This window comes from Macaca thibetana, chromosome 3, assembly GCF_024542745.1.
Source record: "Macaca thibetana thibetana isolate TM-01 chromosome 3, ASM2454274v1, whole genome shotgun sequence".
Classification (NCBI taxonomy): Eukaryota; Metazoa; Chordata; class Mammalia; order Primates; family Cercopithecidae; genus Macaca; species Macaca thibetana.
In genome coordinates, this window is record NC_065580.1 from 176,516,461 (window position 1) to 176,534,262 (window position 17,802).

A 17,802-nucleotide genomic window follows, 5' to 3' on the forward strand; every position below is an offset into this window, starting at 1 on the left:
CAGTGTGAATATGTATTTTAAAAAATCACATACTGTTATGGCAGGAAATAAATTGAAGTTTCTTATATTTTGAAAAAAAATCACATCATACACATGCCATAACTAAAATGATACTTTGTTGAATGAATCTATTTTAATCACAGCATGAGGATGCCAATCTCATTTTTTTAATATATTTCAGAGTGAAATGTAAAATGACACTGTCCAGTTCTAAAAATTCCTGTGTTTCTTTCAAAGCTTTTGGCCTCCAGAAGCCCTACATGACCTAACCCATCATTACAATGTGTTATAATTTACATGAAAGGGGAAAAAAACAACCCACAGATACAGCCATTAATGAGATGACTTCAACTATCTGCCAACATTGAATAATTTAAGTGCAAAATGACTTTAAAAGGACTGTGGTGTTTTAAAATTTAAAACATCTACAAAAACTTGTTTTTTCACAAAAGACCCTGTAACCTCCCACAGCATGACCGGATTCCTGTCAGTAATATTACGGTCAGGGAGATCAAAGAGGAAAATAATAGGCAACCCCCATTAATGCATCCTTGCTTCCAGTCTTAAACTTGATTTCTTTTTTTCCTAAAATGAATTATGTTGTGACCTGGGGATCAAATTAGGACAACAGAATATTTAAATTGTATTTTGCAATTCAAACCAATATCCAGAAATCATTTATTTTGCATATGATTCAGGTGGATGTTGATTTGGTATTTATTATTGATTTACTATATCCATCTGTAATAAAAGGGTACGATTGTCTAAAAATGACGCTAAATCTTCACTCTGTGCTGATGGACAGTGAGCCAGGGAGATCTGCTGGGGAACAACACCAGCATGGTGGCCTGGAGACCTTACACCTATCCATATATTCATACAGGCAAAGGCTTAAAACCCTGTTCCTCGAGTCTTGGAGGAATAGCTTGTGATTTTCCCTCAACAGGCAAAGACTGCAGGCTTGTGAGGCTCTATCTCAGGGTCATTTCCAAATCATCCTCTTTTTCCCCTGGGAGGCTACTTTGAAACAGTTTCTCATTGTTTCCGGGGTTCTGAGGGTGTATGTCCCCACCCCATCTCAGGGTACAGTTGCAGATCATAAAAGGAATTATTTGCATTCAAGAACTGAATCTCAGCAGAGTTTTCCACAACTGGTACTGTGATGATTCTGTGACTTTTATGTCAGTGTCATCCTGTTTGGTGTGTGGGATAAGGAGCTAGGGGGCTGGCATCCTTGGCTATACTTACTTGCACGGTCTATGTAAGTGATAAAACTGTCTGAACCTAAAAAGGCCATTGTGTTTTTACTGGCTGAATCAGTCGGGCCTTGACCTTGGCCTTGTCTGAAGTGTGCTTCCCAGGACCTCGGCCACCACTCCTCTTCTCATGGAAGGAACTACACTGACATTGATTTTCCTGAATGCTGACAGGGATTAAATTTCCCAGACACCCCTGTTTTCAGATAACTCTAAAGAAAAGCTATCAACCAAAGCAGACAGCCTGGCTCTCAAATCTGAAACTCGTGCATATCCCTCTATGAATCAGTTTGTTCTCATGCTTGCCTTATCGAAGTTTCCTTCACTTGACTGTAAAGCCATGTGTGTCATCAGGAGCTCACCCAGCCCCCACTCCCATGTCTCTTTGAGGGATGATGGGAAGATGGGCAAAACACACCTTTTCTTTCTTTGCTGAATCTTGGCTTCTAATTGTCCTTTCTCTGAGACTGTGCATGGCAATTATGGAAATTGCCCTGATACCTAGTGTGTGAGAGGTGGTAGCACTGGTGAAATGAACACCTGAAATGCTAATATTTAAAGAAACATGCTTTATGGACTGAATTGTGTCCCTTTAAAAGCCAGATGTTGAAGTCTTAACTCTCTAGTACCTCAGTCTGTCACTATCTTTGGAGTCAGGGTCTTTATAAAGGTAATTAAGGTTGACTTAGGCTGTTAGTGTGAGCCCTACTCCAATTTGACTGGTGTCCACATAACAAGAGTTTGGACACACAAGGAAACATCAAAGGTACACATGTTCAGAGAGACGACCATATAAAGACATAGCAACAGGGCAGCCATCTGCAAACCCAAGACAGAGGCCTCAGAAGGAACTAAATCTGATGACAGCTTGATCTCAACTTCAAGCCCCCAGAACTATGAGAAAATAAATTTCTGTAGTATTTTGTTATGACAGCCCTAGCAAACTAATGTAGATGCTAAATAGGGAAGTTCATGGTGAAAGCTGAAATTATGACTGCATTGGAAAGAGAGAATTTATTCATCCTTTCTGTAATAACTATTAGCATTCAATTACCTTTGAAATTAGAAGACCCATGCTCAAATAGTATAGGAGACCTCAGGAGCTAGGAATTGCTCCACAGTAACCATTTTAGCATCAATTATGTAAAATACTTATTACTTTGAAATATAGAACACCTACTATTAGCATGTGTGAATGTCCTAGAATATCCATGGAAAATCCTTTACTTTTACTCTAAAAAGTCTTTTGGTCATCCTCATGTGGCAATTCTTTCTTCCTCTGGATAAGTTGTGCTTGCTCAAGTATAACCTTGAACAAATATTACTATAAGAACTCAAACATTATGTTTGCAAAAGATAACTTCTACAACTAATAACAAGCAGAGAGGATGAACAGATGGTAAGCTCTGAAAAAAATTGTTTCTTTTAGTTTTATATATTTAAAAGTATATGCTCAGTTCTTGTAATAAATTCCACTAGAGAATAGAGGAAGCCCACTTGTCATTGGTCTGATTAGAGAATAAAAGGTTGTAATTGGTGGTTGTCATTGTCAGTTATCTTGGTTAAAAAAGGAATTAAGGTACTTCAACCATATGAAGCAGTTAACAGATGATGTCTTCAGAGTAGTTAAACCTCTGTCCACTATTTCTCATTGGGAAATCTCTTTACATCTGACTGCCTTGCTTCTGGACTATTGTTTCATGAAGTTTGTAGTGTGAACAGACTTGGAAGACAGACATTGTATGTCCTTCTGCAGCACAGTGCAGGGTTATTTATAGTCCATTATCCTAAACATAATGTCTTTCTCCAGCACTGACTCTTAGGTCCATTCCAATAGCTTAGTGTTGGATCTGCTGTTTGGAAAGCTGCAGACTAGCATTTTAAAATCACCCCTCTTTGAAACCACAAACTGAAAATAAATCATGATGCTGATCTGGGTAAGTCATCTAGATGTCCCCAATAGAAGTCTATTTTTTCATAAGGACAATTGGAATCAACCTGCTCATCAACAACCACCTAGACCGTTACCATTGCTTCCTGTCCCCATGTGCATGACAACACATCCTCCATTGTATACTAGATACAAAATAAAAACTCTGTGTTTCTAGTGCAGAGGCTACCGCTACACGCAACTTATGTGACTCCCCAAAAATGTTGACTTTTTTCTTTTGTGTCAAGGTAAAGAAGCTGCATGGCATGCAGTATTGCACTGGCCCATTCTTGGCGGAATGAATATATCAGGCATTTAACCTCATATGGAACTATCAGTCATGCCTCAGCATCAGTGACACTTTTTTAGGTTAGAGAGTGGCAGCTGTAGTCCAGCTGCTGGCTCAGGCCAAATCGCTGTAGCTCCTGAATCTAATGTGGGTCACATTTTCAATTTTCTGGACCATTTGAAATTTGGCAGTGGTGGGCCTTTAATCACAAAACCTACTAAAAAAATAAGTGATTGTCAAGGTGTTCAATGGGTCATCCACGGTTCTCATCCACAGTCATCTAGTATTTTTTGAGCATTAGAAAGGCCTCATTAAAAATTGACATTAAAAGTTTGCCACCATCCTTACCTCTTTTTGGTTCACATACAAGGCAGTTTTGTGAATGAATGTGGCTATCACCAGAAATAAGTAATCCACTCTCAAATGCTTTCTGGGTAATTACCAGGACAAACAAGTCAGAGGTTATATACAAGCATTTCAGGTTTCTGCCATTACCACTTCTGGATCTGATGCTTCATTTTTTTCCTGTAAAAGCAACACCAATTCAGCCTGATTGGAATACACACTGAGCCTGCCTAGGGAAATTAGGCTTAACTCTGGCTCAGTTGCCTGTATTCTCCTGTAATAGTGGCATAATCGTAGATCACAAAGATAGTGATCATCTGGTTCAATCCACTACTGTTGGCCACATGGGCCAATGTAGAGAACACAACAAATCTCTGTAAATTCTATAAAACTGTCCTTGTTCTTCATACACCTGACTCTTCCAGACAAAAATTCTGATAAGAAAATAGATAAAATTATATCCACTGAAATGTGGCACATGGACTTTGTGGTAGTAGAGGGAGAGCAACAACCAGGTACCTAATGTGCCAAGTGACAAGTATATCAGATCCTGAGAGAGGCGTAGGGGAAGGAGGACTATTGGTGACCTTTGTCTTTCAGATCTGCCTTTGGAGCCTTCCTCATGAAAGTATCACCATGCGGCTTCTCTCTGGAACTGTTGCAAGAAGTTTCAGTTTAACCACCTGCTGGGTTAGTTATGCCCAGCAGACATCTCTGTCCACAATTTGATCACTATTTGCCTTAATCTTATGGAGAAATCTATAGATACTGTAAAGAATGGCTCCTTCTTCTGAATCTTCTAAGCAACCTGTCAACGCAGGAGTGCTGTCTCTGCTTCATGCCTATTTTTACAGCTGCTCCTTAGTCATTCCCTGGGGAGAGGCATCCCATCCGGCTGATAATATAGACATTATAGCTTGAACTGAGTGCCCCCAGTAGGCTCCCGCAAACAGGGATTAAACCGAGTTATTCAAGCTAAACTGGGAACCCTGAGAATTACAGACTATATTTCTTGAGTAGAAGCCAGTTGTTAACTTTTTTCTTTCTGCAAACAACATGTCTTGCTCATTAGATGTGGTCATAAGAGAACTTCAAGTGTATAAGGAAATACTACTTGGCCATAGAAGACTCTCAGGTCAGCCTCAATTCAGTGACCTATTTTAGATTTAAAAATGCCCTAAATTCCTTCTTGCATGCAAAGGTGGAGAGTGTAATTGTTAATATATTCTGTTATTCTGGATTAAGGTCTCCAGCCCTATGGAACAGTCCATTTGGAAACCTAAGGAGAAAGTTACATGGCTTTCCAAGGTAGACCCTGATGGCTTACGGGATTTGTTCAACTGGTTGAGACCAGGATGCTGGGGCGTGCTTTAAATATGCAGGCAGGCCTCATCCTGCTGCTTGAGGTGATGCTGATAGTGGCCTAAGTTAAATGCTAAATGAGACAAATTGAACAAATTTGGTCCCAGCTCCTAACGGTCAGTTGAACCGAAGTGGTCAATGAAGAGGTGTACTTACAGAGAAATTGTCCAGAAGTCAGGACAGTAAAGGAATGTGCAGATAATATAGGAAGACAATCCCCCTATGATCTCGTTTATTTCTGTACATGTTGGTCTGGACTCCTTCCAATGATGTTTGCACAATGCACAGCCTTGGATGATAGGAATAATGTCTCCCTCAAGCACAAAGGGCAGATTTGTTTACTGTCCAGTAAAGTAAAATAATGTCTACCTCTGGAGCAAGGTGAAGGCACGCTTTCTGCTTTTATAGAAGAATTAGCTCCCCTAAACTCTGGGCTTTTCTGCTGTTAACACAACTCACTTCGGGTGTGAGCTTCACCTACTGTCTCTGGCTTGCCCTCTGGGAATTGGAGTTTGAGAAACTTGCTCAAGAAAATGCTGATATTCTGGCTACTGGAATTGTTGTGACTCATAAAGGTATCTGTGCCTCACTCAGGAGTGTCGTATCTTGTGTCAGCATTCATGAAGCAGTGGCAGGTTAACTTGTTAGCTTGCAAGAAGAATACAATCTAAGAATCTTTACAGTACTTGGTGCTTCTGAAACATACTCTTAGGTTATACCAGTTCTAATTTTCTAAAAAAGAAGAGAAAATAAAAAAAAAAAAAGAAAAGAAATTACCAAGAACATATTTAGAAACAATGTAGGTAATATTTAGTCATTACTTAATATTATTCTAAATAGAAAATTCAAAGAATCCTCCTTAAAATGCCATATCATTGTCTGTCTTTGTTTTAGTTTTGAATCTGTCTTTGATACTATGATAAAAAAGAACCACTTAATTTAATATGAGCATGGAGAAAGGGGAATCTCCTGTTCTTTAGGAATAAACCTGTAAGAAATGGAGTAAAAGCATTCATTATTGAATAATAAAATGGAAATAGTAGGAAGTGTCTTCTTACAAAGAACTCTGGGAACTGGCACAAAGGGAAAGGCTCCCAAAACACAATGTCTAATACAGGTTGCTCTCCTGATACGCAGATGCACATGTACAAGGCTGATATTCATCCCAGTGTACTGGTATGGCTGTGAAGGTGTCAACGGCACTAACAAGCCAATTAAAGCTGTTGTCACACCCTTTAAGTACCTTCTGTCTGGACTGGCAATTCTCCAACTCTGGTGTGATGGTCCTTCCAACCTTACAGCAGTTAAGTTTCTTTCTCCCTTCCTGCTGCCTGGCATGTCAGGAAGCCTCCAGCATTTTACTGTAGGAAATTTGCCAACATCCACGATATTAAGCATTGCCTTTGTTGCATTAGTTATTAAATATTTTGAATATCACAACTGATTAATTATCCACTTAGGGGTCATACTGAAACATCCATTAGTATCCCCCAAATCCATCTCTGTCTTCCCTCCAGAACCTATTCTTCCTCTTTTATATTCTGCCTCAGAGGAAGTCACCACTAAGCCCAGTCTGTTGCCCAATAAATATTTTATATAGTTTTATCTCTTCTCCATACCCAAATCCTTTCCATTGTGCTTGTTATCCCTGTAATAAACCTCACTCCCTCTTTCTCTCCTTTTCACTGCCTTATTTTTCTCTGTCTACTGTCTCAAACCCCTCCAATCTATTAATTCTCATGGCAGCTGTTGGATTAGTTTTTAAATACAGTCTTACGTGGTTACTCTCTGTTCAAAATTCTTCAACAGCTTCCATGTAAACTTTTCACCGGGCCTATGGAGAGCTGGTCTCGGATGACCTAGTTAACTCAGATCTTACCAATCCACCACTCAGACCGTTGTGCCAGCCATACACAGCAAACTACTTGTTATTCATACAGCTATTCCATCCTCCTGCACCTCTGTGTGTTCATCACCACAAACAGCCTCTCCAAATCTTTCCTGTGTTAATTTCCACTCAACTCTAAAATTTCAGCATAGACATCCCCTTTGGGAGGCATGCCTAGGTGAACAAATAATATCTCTTCTGTACTATAACATGTGTATATTTCATTTTATATTTCTTGTCTGGTTACTTTTCTAGATCATGCAGTTCTTTAGAGTTGTTTATAATACATTAAAATATCTCAATAAATATTGGCTTAATGAACAAATTTATTCCTAATAAAATGACTTACATGTTGACTGTGGGCATGTATCCATTTTTTAAAGTATGTATGATAAAGTGTTATATACCAAAAAATCTTGACATCTTGATAAAGAGAACAGCCATCAAATTTTCATCATATCAAAGAGTAATTATGTCGGCATAATGTAAATAGAGCGTCAATTAAAAACAAAAAAGGGGTCTAAGCTATGAGAAAATCCAGGACGATATTATAATAAAGACTGTTTGCATTATTGGAGACAAGCTTCCCAAGACTACACATTTTCTTTCTGAAATGTTCATTTATAAAAGGCTTATAAAAATCAGTAAAATTTTTTCATATGAAAATGAGGCTCTATCACAAGAAATGATTTTTCTTAGGAATAAGTTAAGGGATGCTCACTCATTTTGTAATTGCTTTTATTATTCATTCAGCGCTAAAAATTTTTACAACAAGACAACCCAAAAAATAGTAATCCTACAATGAGAAAGTAGACAAGTTGGTAATTTCTCTTAAATGCTTAAAAGTGTGTCATTTGCCTTTTTGGACTAGTTTTAAACTTTTGCCTATATAGAATCTAATGGGCTAGAAATAGAGCTATAAATTGGGTCATGGATAACTAGCTCTCCCCACCTCCAACCAGAACCGTTTCTTTTTCTTGGTGAGGAAAAGAGAAATTCCAGATTTAAGTTTCAAGGCCATCTGTGTAACTTTTCATAATATTTCTTCACAGGGAATGGTTTCTAATTTCATGGAAGGTGAAGAGTAAGATATAGACATCTGTGGAGGCCTTCAATAGTTAATCCTGGAAATATCTGGGTGAGTAAACACAGTGCTGGAGGATTATAAAGACTTTTCCAATCTATATATGTTAGTAAATTATACAAAATTAAGGTGGAAGAAAGTCTGTATTATCACCAGTTTTAAAGCTACATTGGTGCTGTTATCCAAAGATTAACTGTAGTATTTTTTTCAAATGTTTTTATACTACATTTTTTTTATTATTATTTTTTCCCTTCCTGTCAGCTAAAGATAATTGCATTGAGTTAGGAAAGAAATTATTCTTTATCTGTAAGATTCATAAAGAGAAACACTCTCCATGTGTTTCAACATTTTTGTCTAGTTATCTAGAATGTTTTCCACTCTTTTCAATTAGGTTTCTTTCTCTGTCTCACATTTAAACCATGACTTGATCTCATCCATTTTTCTTAATGAAAGAGAGAGTTGTTGGTATTCACAATATTGCTTTCTGGTTTTTTGTTGTTGTTGTTGTTGTTGTTTGTTGTTGTTGTTGTTTTTCCAGTTAATACACATTCTAGAATCTACACAGACTCGGAGGAATCTGGTTATGGATTTTCTTTTAGTTCTAAAATATATCCAAATTCTGTTGTCCTCTGTGTTTCTCTGGATCTAAAGAAGCAATAGAATCCAAAACAAATTCTTTCTTTCATCTTGGAAAATAATGTGAATATTTATTTTGCCACAGCTGCTGGGCAGTTTAACTCCTTCCTCCCTGAAGATGTATTTCTATCTTAGATAATGGGACTAAAAATATTTTTAGGCAGAATGATGCCATAAACTGATTCTACATAACTCAGAGGCTTGTAATCAAGTCTGCTTCCCTATAGGTTCGCTCTAAACTAATTTTCTGATTCCATGAAATGGCACACTTTTATGATAGTCATCATTCCAAACACATTCATTAAATTCTATTAACAGTAAGTGCTACATGACATTGACCCTGGATTTTAAATACTGAACTTTCTGGCTACTTCAAGAAACCCATACAACATGTACATATGTTGCTTATGGTGGGAAATTCTTTATTTCTGCTCTGCTTCAATGGCGTGGAGCTTGGGGAAGGGAGGGAGATTTCTTAGAGGGCGATAACTAGGTCCCAGTTTTTTCTTCTAGGTCTATTTTGCATTGTTACTCCTATTTCTAACACCATGTCTCCACCTACTAGGATTGTGTTAATATCTGCATTTTTTTAAAATTAAAAACCCTCAGATTTAACATCTAATTAAAATTCCACTAACAACTGTGTTAGAAATATCCCCAATCATATAATTTTACAAGTTTGATGCATATTTCTCCATATATTATTTGCAGTTGCCTCTGACAATCTCTACTATAGATTGATCTATAATATCTTCCACCCAATCAGCACCCTAAACGCACTCCACTTGACAAAGTGTGGAATGAATGGTGATAATTAGGATGCTTAAAATTATAGAACTTATTTATGGCTGGGCTTGCAAATAATCTACCCACACTGCCAACCAATATCCTTATGTGGATAAAACTACTAGGATGCAGATGCTTGCTCCAACATGGGAGGCAGTGGGGTGCTGATAAAATTATGGTAGTGGTCCCATCAACTTTCTAATAGCTCAACAAATTGGAATCTTCATTTTTATATAACGACTAAAAATATTGGCAAAGTTTTAAAAAATTCTACAGGCCAAACAAAATACGTCTGAGGGCCGAATTTTGCTGTTAGGCTACCAGTTACACCTGCCTGATTTGGGGATTTCATTTTGCCTCTTTTATTCCCTCTTTATAAAAATTTTTTTGATGAGTTGCTATTACCAAACGTAAGCTGAGCATATTTAGTGAGAAAAATAAATCTCAATAAAGAATTCCTTTTGTGATTTATTGAATAATTGGCAACAGAAGAATACTGTATTTGAATTTTCTTTTCAACAGTTGAAATTTTCAAGATAGATTTTATGGAATTAGGCTCCCTTACTATTTTAACCATTTAGAAAATGTTGTAATGTTAGAGAGAAAATAATGTTTTTCTATGAAAGAAGTATGCCTTTGCATTATTAAATTTACTGGAAAAACTGTCTTACTGAAAAAATAGATGCCAATGGATTATTCTGCAGAACATCCTGAGATGTGTGTTTAGTACAAACTTATGCATTAAATGGATTACTGTCATCTGTTTAAGGATTACATCAATGACCAAGACATTAATCTCTCAACTGAAGCTTCCCAAAGCTGGCTGAAAATTAGAATCACCTGAGGCAATATTAAAACAGTCACTTGCCTGAAGCCCACCTGGAAGGATTTTTGACTTTAATTGTCTGGAGTATTTACATAGTTGATAGAAAGTCACCAAAAAAAAAAGACAAAATAAGATCTGAACATCACAATGAATACACTTGAACTAATTGATATATTTAGAACATAGAACACTGCACCTAAGAAAAAAGGAATTTATCTTTTTTTTCAGGTGTACATCTGAGCTTAAGTAAAATCAACCATGCAATTAGCTATAAAATAGTCTCAAAAAAATTTAAAATACTTAAATGATTTAAAATATGTGCTTTAATTATGAGATTAATAAGAATCAATCATATAATAAGCTATAACAAAGCCTCACCAAAATTTAAGTTACCACAATAATTTAAAATATGTCCCCTAATTATGGGATTAATTATAATCACAACGAAATTATAATAAAAAAGTTCTACTTCCTGGAAATTAAAGAATATACTTGTAAACAATTCATGGATCAAAGAATAAATCAGCACAAAATTATACAATTATTTGACTAAATTTTAAGATAAAAAATTTTGCGATGCAGCTAGAGCATTGTTTAAAGAAAAAAAACGATAGCCCAGTTTGCATATATGAGAAAGAACAAAGGGTAAAAATCAACAATTTAATTTTTCTTCTAAATAATCAAAACTATGTAAAGGAGAAAGAAATAATAAAGAATAGCAATGGATGAAATAAATAGGCCAGGCGCAGTGACTTATGCCTGTAATCCCAGCACTTTGGGAAGACGAGGTGGGTGGATTGTCTGAGGTTAAGAGTTCGAGACCAGCCTGGACAACATGGTGAAGCCCCGGTTCGACTAAAAATACAAAAGTTAGCAGGGCATGGTGTCAGGCGCCTGTGATCCCAGCTACTCAGGAGGCTGAGGCAGGAGAATCACTTGAACCCGGGAGGCAGAGGTTGCAGTGAGCTGAGATTGCACCACTGCACTCCAGCCTGGGGGACAAGAGAGAGACTTCGTCTCAAAAAAAAAAGAAAAAAGAAAGAAGGAATGCAGAATAGAGAATGTAACCAAAGCAATGGTTGAAACGTGAAAGATTAATCAATTTTATAAATAATATTGATGAGGACGAAAAAGAAGAAAACAGAATTACAAAAATCAAAATGGGCACATAAACACAAGCTCTACACATATAAATAAAAAAGAACACTACAAACAACTGTAAGCAAAGAAATTTGATAACATGGTTAAAACGAGCACATTACTATACAAGTACAACTTACCAAAGTTAAGAGATGACATATACAATCTCAGTAGTGAGGCATCTGTCAAAGAAATTAAATTTGTTATTTCAGAAAAGTTTCCACAAGAAAACTCCAGAAGCAGATGGTAAAGACTAGTGAATTCTTCCAAACATTTAAGAAAGATACAACCCCAATCTTGTACAAAACATAGAATAATGAAGACAACCTTTCCTAACTACTTTTTGGTAACTAACAAAACCATAATTCTAAATCCTGTCAAGAACATTAGAGAAAAAATAATATATCATAGAAGCCAAAATGAAGCATTAGACTAAAATTTAACACCCCTTCAAGAAAAATCTTTTAGTAAATTAGGAGAAAAAGTAAAGTTTTTAAAATGGCAAAAGATAGCTACAGAAAACCAGAGTGAGTATACATTCTGTGATTTAAAAGAAAAAAATAGAAAACTTTTTTCCTGTAGAGGAGGAAGAAAATAAGCATATTCACTGTTCCTATTTTAATATTGTGGTGGAGAAACTAACCATTGCAATAAGGCAAAAATAAATAAGTAAAAGAAGGAGGGGGATATATAAGGACATAAGGATTGGAAAGAAATAAATAAAACTGTCAATTTCTTGACTATAACATGGCAACAAAAAACACTAAAATTATTTTAGAAATGATTTCAATAAACTAGCAAATTTACAATCATCACAGGGTCCGAGGTTAATATAGAAAAAAGAACAATTGTATTTCTACCACAAATAAAACAACACAGTTGGAAATTTAAGATAAGAATAAAGGGCAAAAAGGTTATGTAATACTATTTACAAAGCAGTAATATAATTAAATATCTAAAAATAAAACAAAAGTTTGTAAAATCACGTTAAAATCTATAAAATATAATTGAAATAAGTTAATGATGACCAAAGCACATACCATGTACATGTTCTGGAGACTGAACGTTGCAAAGATGTCAGTTCTGCTCAAATTTATCTATATATTTGCAAAACCATCAAGATACTTATAGGCTTTTTTTTTCTCAGACATTGACAGATTATGAATCCATATATTTACACAACGTGCCATGAAAAGACAAAGTTATCTCCCATAGAAGGACAAACTCAGGGAAACTGTAGTAACAGCTGTGATTTTACTATGAAATTATAAAGCTGTACTAAAACGTTATGATTCTGACAAAAGGATAGAAAAAAATAGAACAGAATACAGATTCTACGGGTACCTCAAAAACATGTAATGTCATCTAATTTGTGATAATGGTGGCACTTCAATGAAGTCAGAAAATAATTGTGTTGTCAATATATGTAAATTAGACATCGATATATGAAAAGGTAGTATCTTCACCCCTACTTCACACTGTACACAAAAACAAAATTTAGATGGATTGCAGATCTAAATGTAATAATAATAATAAAGGTTCAAGAAGAAAAATTTGTTTTAATCTTGGAGCAGGCAATAGTATCTTTACACCAACCTCATACCATAGACAAAAATAAAATCTAGATGGAGTGCAGATCTTAATATTAAAAAAAAAATAGCATGTGTGCTTTTAATAATAAAATTACCATGGTTTGAGGGGTGATGGTTTCAGAGGGAAATATAGGATAACCTTGACCTCTGAATAGGCAATAATTTCTGAAGCAGGGTCCAAAACTTGTAAAAGTGTCAAATTAAACTTTATTAAAATTAAAAACATTGATTCGTCAAAAACATGATGAAGAGAGTGAAAATTTAAACTACAAAGTGCAAAACGATTTTCACATTTCGTATATCCAATAGAAATCTCATAGCCAGAACCAATAAAGAAAGCTTACAAATCAAGGAAAAGCTGTTTACTAGATTGTATGAGTTAGCTTGTGAAAATTGATCAAGTTGTACACTATAAAATATGAACTTTCTATATACTATGGGAGAATCACATTTAGAATTAAAAGTAACATTTTCTGAAATGGGGCCTGGGGAAATGGTGCTTCCGTGCTGCCAGGGTTAAGACTCACCATCCCCAGTTCTTAAGGCAGTGAGGCCTGGCTGAGGACTGGTGGCTGGGACTGATTACCTTGGGCAGCATCGGCTTCTTTATTTTGCTTCCCTCAGCCTGTGTGGTACTTTTTTTCTGTGACACAAAATATATGGCCATTTCCCACACCAACAACCCATGCTCTAATTATTCAACATCAACTGAGTGTCTAACAACTCGAATTTAACACTAAGTCCTGGACCTAGCGCAGACTCACAGGTCAAGGGCTCAGTCTCACGAAGCTGCCCCCACTTCAGCTGGCAACTGCAAATGGACTTCCGGGGCCTCCCCATGGTTTCATCCATCCCAGTCAATCACAAGTTCAGGGCTTCCTACGTGCTCAGAGAAAAATTGAGAAGTAGGTAGTAGGACCTACTCCACAGGTTCAACAATTTACTAGAATGAGTCACAGAACTCAGGAAAGTGCTCTACTTAAAATTACCAGTTTTTTTTTTTTTATAAAGGATTAACTCAGAAACAGACAAATGGAAGACGTAAAACAATGTATAGGAGGCAGACGGTGGCACAGTTGACATACCCTTTCCGTGCTCTCTACCTTCCCAGCACATCAATGTGTTCACCAACCTGGAGGCTCTCCAAATCTTGCTATTGAGGAGTTTTTATAACCCAGTCTACAGCCCCCTCCTTCTATTCAGAAGTCAGGAGGTAGGGCTGAAATTTCCAGTTCTCTAATTATGTGCTTGATCTTTCTGGTGACCAGTCCTCATCCTGAAGCTACCTAGGGACCTCACCAAGGTATAAACTCAAGTATAAACTCAGGTGTGGTCTAAAAGGGTTCTTTATGAATAACAAAAGACCTTCCTATCACTCACGGAATTCCAAGGGCTTTTGGAACTCTATGTCAGAAGCTGACCACAATGACTAAACACACATTTTTATACCACATGCCCTAAAAATAACATTCTATGTATGAAAAAGCCTGAGAAAACCTTCCGAGATTAACATTTTTCCAAATGTCTTTTGTAGCTTATTAGTGTTCCCTACCTCAGATTTCATTTTAGAAAATAAGACTTCATATATTCTTTGCTGATTGTATATGCAATATCATATTATAGCTCTTTCCATATCTGTACCAAGAAAATCTGTGTAATTGTTTGATCTAATGTTTTTCACATATTTAAACACAACAATTTTTGTGTGCTTTCATAATGGCTATTAACTAGCCCAAGGACATTATGGTTCTAAAGAATATATTTTTAGAAAACTATCATTTTTATTTTTATCTCTTTTCTACATTATGTTAGGAAAGCACTTTTCTAGGAAGAAAAAGAAAGAAGAGTTTTAATTCAAGCATTATATGTAAAATCCACAAAGAACCACAGGTAAATCCCAGGTACTTCTCAATTTTTCTCTGAGCATGTAATATATTTTTCTACTTGAATTTAGCTTTTGTAAACCAGTTCCGATGCAAATTTAACTAATGATATAAATACTTGTATATTTTTATTTGTTGATGTTTTGGGCTATATGTGTGTGTGTGTGTGTATGTGTGTGTGTATTTGTGTCTGTATTTATGAGAAGATGTTCCTGTGTTTCTCTGAAATTTTACCTTCTCCCTTCACACAATTCAATTGCCCTTTCTTCTGTTTGACTTAGACACATTGACTGTGCCTCATACTCTTGATCATTATACCTTCAATAGCAGGTTATAGAAGACATTCACCGTTCCTGAAGCAGTGGTTGTAGTGGTTGTATGAAATACACATTTACACTGAGTAGCGCCAGTTGCTTCCACCTGCATTATCTCAAAGTTTGGTTTTCAAGTGCAATCTTTGTAGGGTAGGACAAGTGGTAATCTGACCATAGTTGTTATCATAAGTGTCCTAAAGCCTAGAAGATTCCCTACAAGCCAGCTCCCTAGTTGATTGATTATATGCAGTTGAATAAGTAGTTGAAAACTCCAACTGTGACTCTGGTTCTAGTTATGTTTTTTGGCTTCATTTTTTAAATATATAAATGAATGAGTTTGAATGAGTCCATAATGACATAAAAATTGAACTTGCAGCACAGTAGCAGCCTGGCAGTTTATATCTACTTATTACTCTAAGTTTCCATATCCGAACTTTCATTCTCTGACCCAACATATTAATAAATTTTAAAATATATATGTGTGTGTGTATGTGTATACACAAATATGTATACGTGATTTATCTATTCATATGAGTTTGCACATAGATATAAGTCATTGGTATGCTGCCAAAGCTGATACTTAACATGCCAGTTGGAAAATAGTTCCTAAATTTATCATATACTTCTGCATGGGTCTTAGGGTACTCTCTCTCCTGAATTGGAAGAGATGAAGCATGAAACTGATGCTTCCGATGGTTATGGTTTTGAATGATGACAGAAGAAAATACACATGAAAGCTTCACTGCTCTGTTCTGTATTGAAAATTCTCTCTTTTTCCATTTCTGTTAAATAACTTGTTTAGGAATATCCTTGAACATTACCGGGGATAGTCGTTGAATTTTTGATTTCCATCAATTTGAATAATTCTAAAAATAACAAATTCAGCATCATTTCCCTTGTTTGGAATGTGCCTGAATAGGGAATCCCATGCTAGACAATTTCTCCAATGTCCTCAGTCTTCATTCACAGATTCTCGCTCTTCATTTTACAGATTCTCGCTCTGACGCTCAGGCTGGAGTGCAATGGCGCGATCTTGGCTTACTGCAAGCTTCGCCTCCCGGGTTCATGCCATTCTCCTGCCTCAGCCTCCCGAGTAGCTGGAACTACAGGCGCCCGCCACCATGCCTGGCTAATTTTTTTGTATTTTTTTTAGTGGAGACTGGGTTTCACTGTGTTAGCCAGGATGGTCTCGATCTCCTGACCTCGTGATCCAGCTATTGTTTGTACAAACCGATTAGGCATAGTAAGCCATTCTTATTAGTTCTGCGAATGGTAGAAAGCCTCCCTAAGTCCCATATGCCAGCTAAGGGCCAGTCCTTCGGTCTCTCAAAGTGCTGGGATTACAGGCATGAGCCACCGTGCCCAGCCTGTACTTTCTTAAAGTATCTATTAGTTAGTGAAAATACTGTCATCCCAAGACTGGGATGTGTTTGTGTCACAGTTATGACTTTCTCCTGCAATATCTCACCCAAATTAATTGTAACAATAAAAGAGATCTTGGAGAGAAGCTCTCAGGTTCCTTGAAAGCCTGGGGATGAGGCAAAAACAACCAAGTTTTAAATGAAGTAAGCTCCACCTACATGTTCTTGATCATTGCTTGGCTTTCTGAGCCATATTTCCCAGTCTTCCTTTTCACTGCCTTTTGCAAACAATATTTTCATATTATTACAAAGCTGAAATTCTTTTCAACTTCTTATACCAGATGGCCTCACAATATGCATATGTTTCCTTGGCAATTTCTATGCTGTCAAACTCTTCATCTAATGCCAGTAACCAGTCAAGTCCAGGTAACATTGCAGTCTTGGCTTTCACCCCAGTTACCACCTCAAAGCAAGGCCACTGCAGTTTACAAAAAACTGTCTGTGTTTCTCAAGCTCTTATAGATTTTATGCTGTCATTTGTTTTCTTCTTTATCTTCAATACACCATCCAAATGCTACATCTTTCAACACTCACTTTGCTTCCCTTAAAAATTCCTTGGATTTCTGTACCTGGCAGGGTCTAGATTGGGCTATATGGAGAAAAGAGTTAACGCAGCAGGCTTGAAACTGCTATCTTTGGAAATGCCTGCTAGCCAGACTGGCCCTTAGCTGGCATATGGGATTTAGGGAGGCTTTCTACCATTCACAGAACTAATAAGAATGGCTTACTATGCCTAATCTGTTTGTACAAACAATAGCTGAACACCTGCTTTACTACTAGGAGGCTGAAATTTTGGAACATACTGGGCAGAGGTTGCTTCCATGAGCAGCCCTCAATTAAAGCCCTGGGCACTGAGTCTCTAATGAGTTTTTCTGGTAGACAATGTTTTACATGTGTTGTCATAACTTACTGCTGGAGGAATTAAGCACATACTGTGTGACTCAATTAAGGGAGCACTCTTGGAAGCTTGCACCTGGTTCACTCTGGAAAAGCCTTATATTAGTCAGCTTGGCCTGCCATAAGAGAATATCATAAACTGGGTGACTTAAA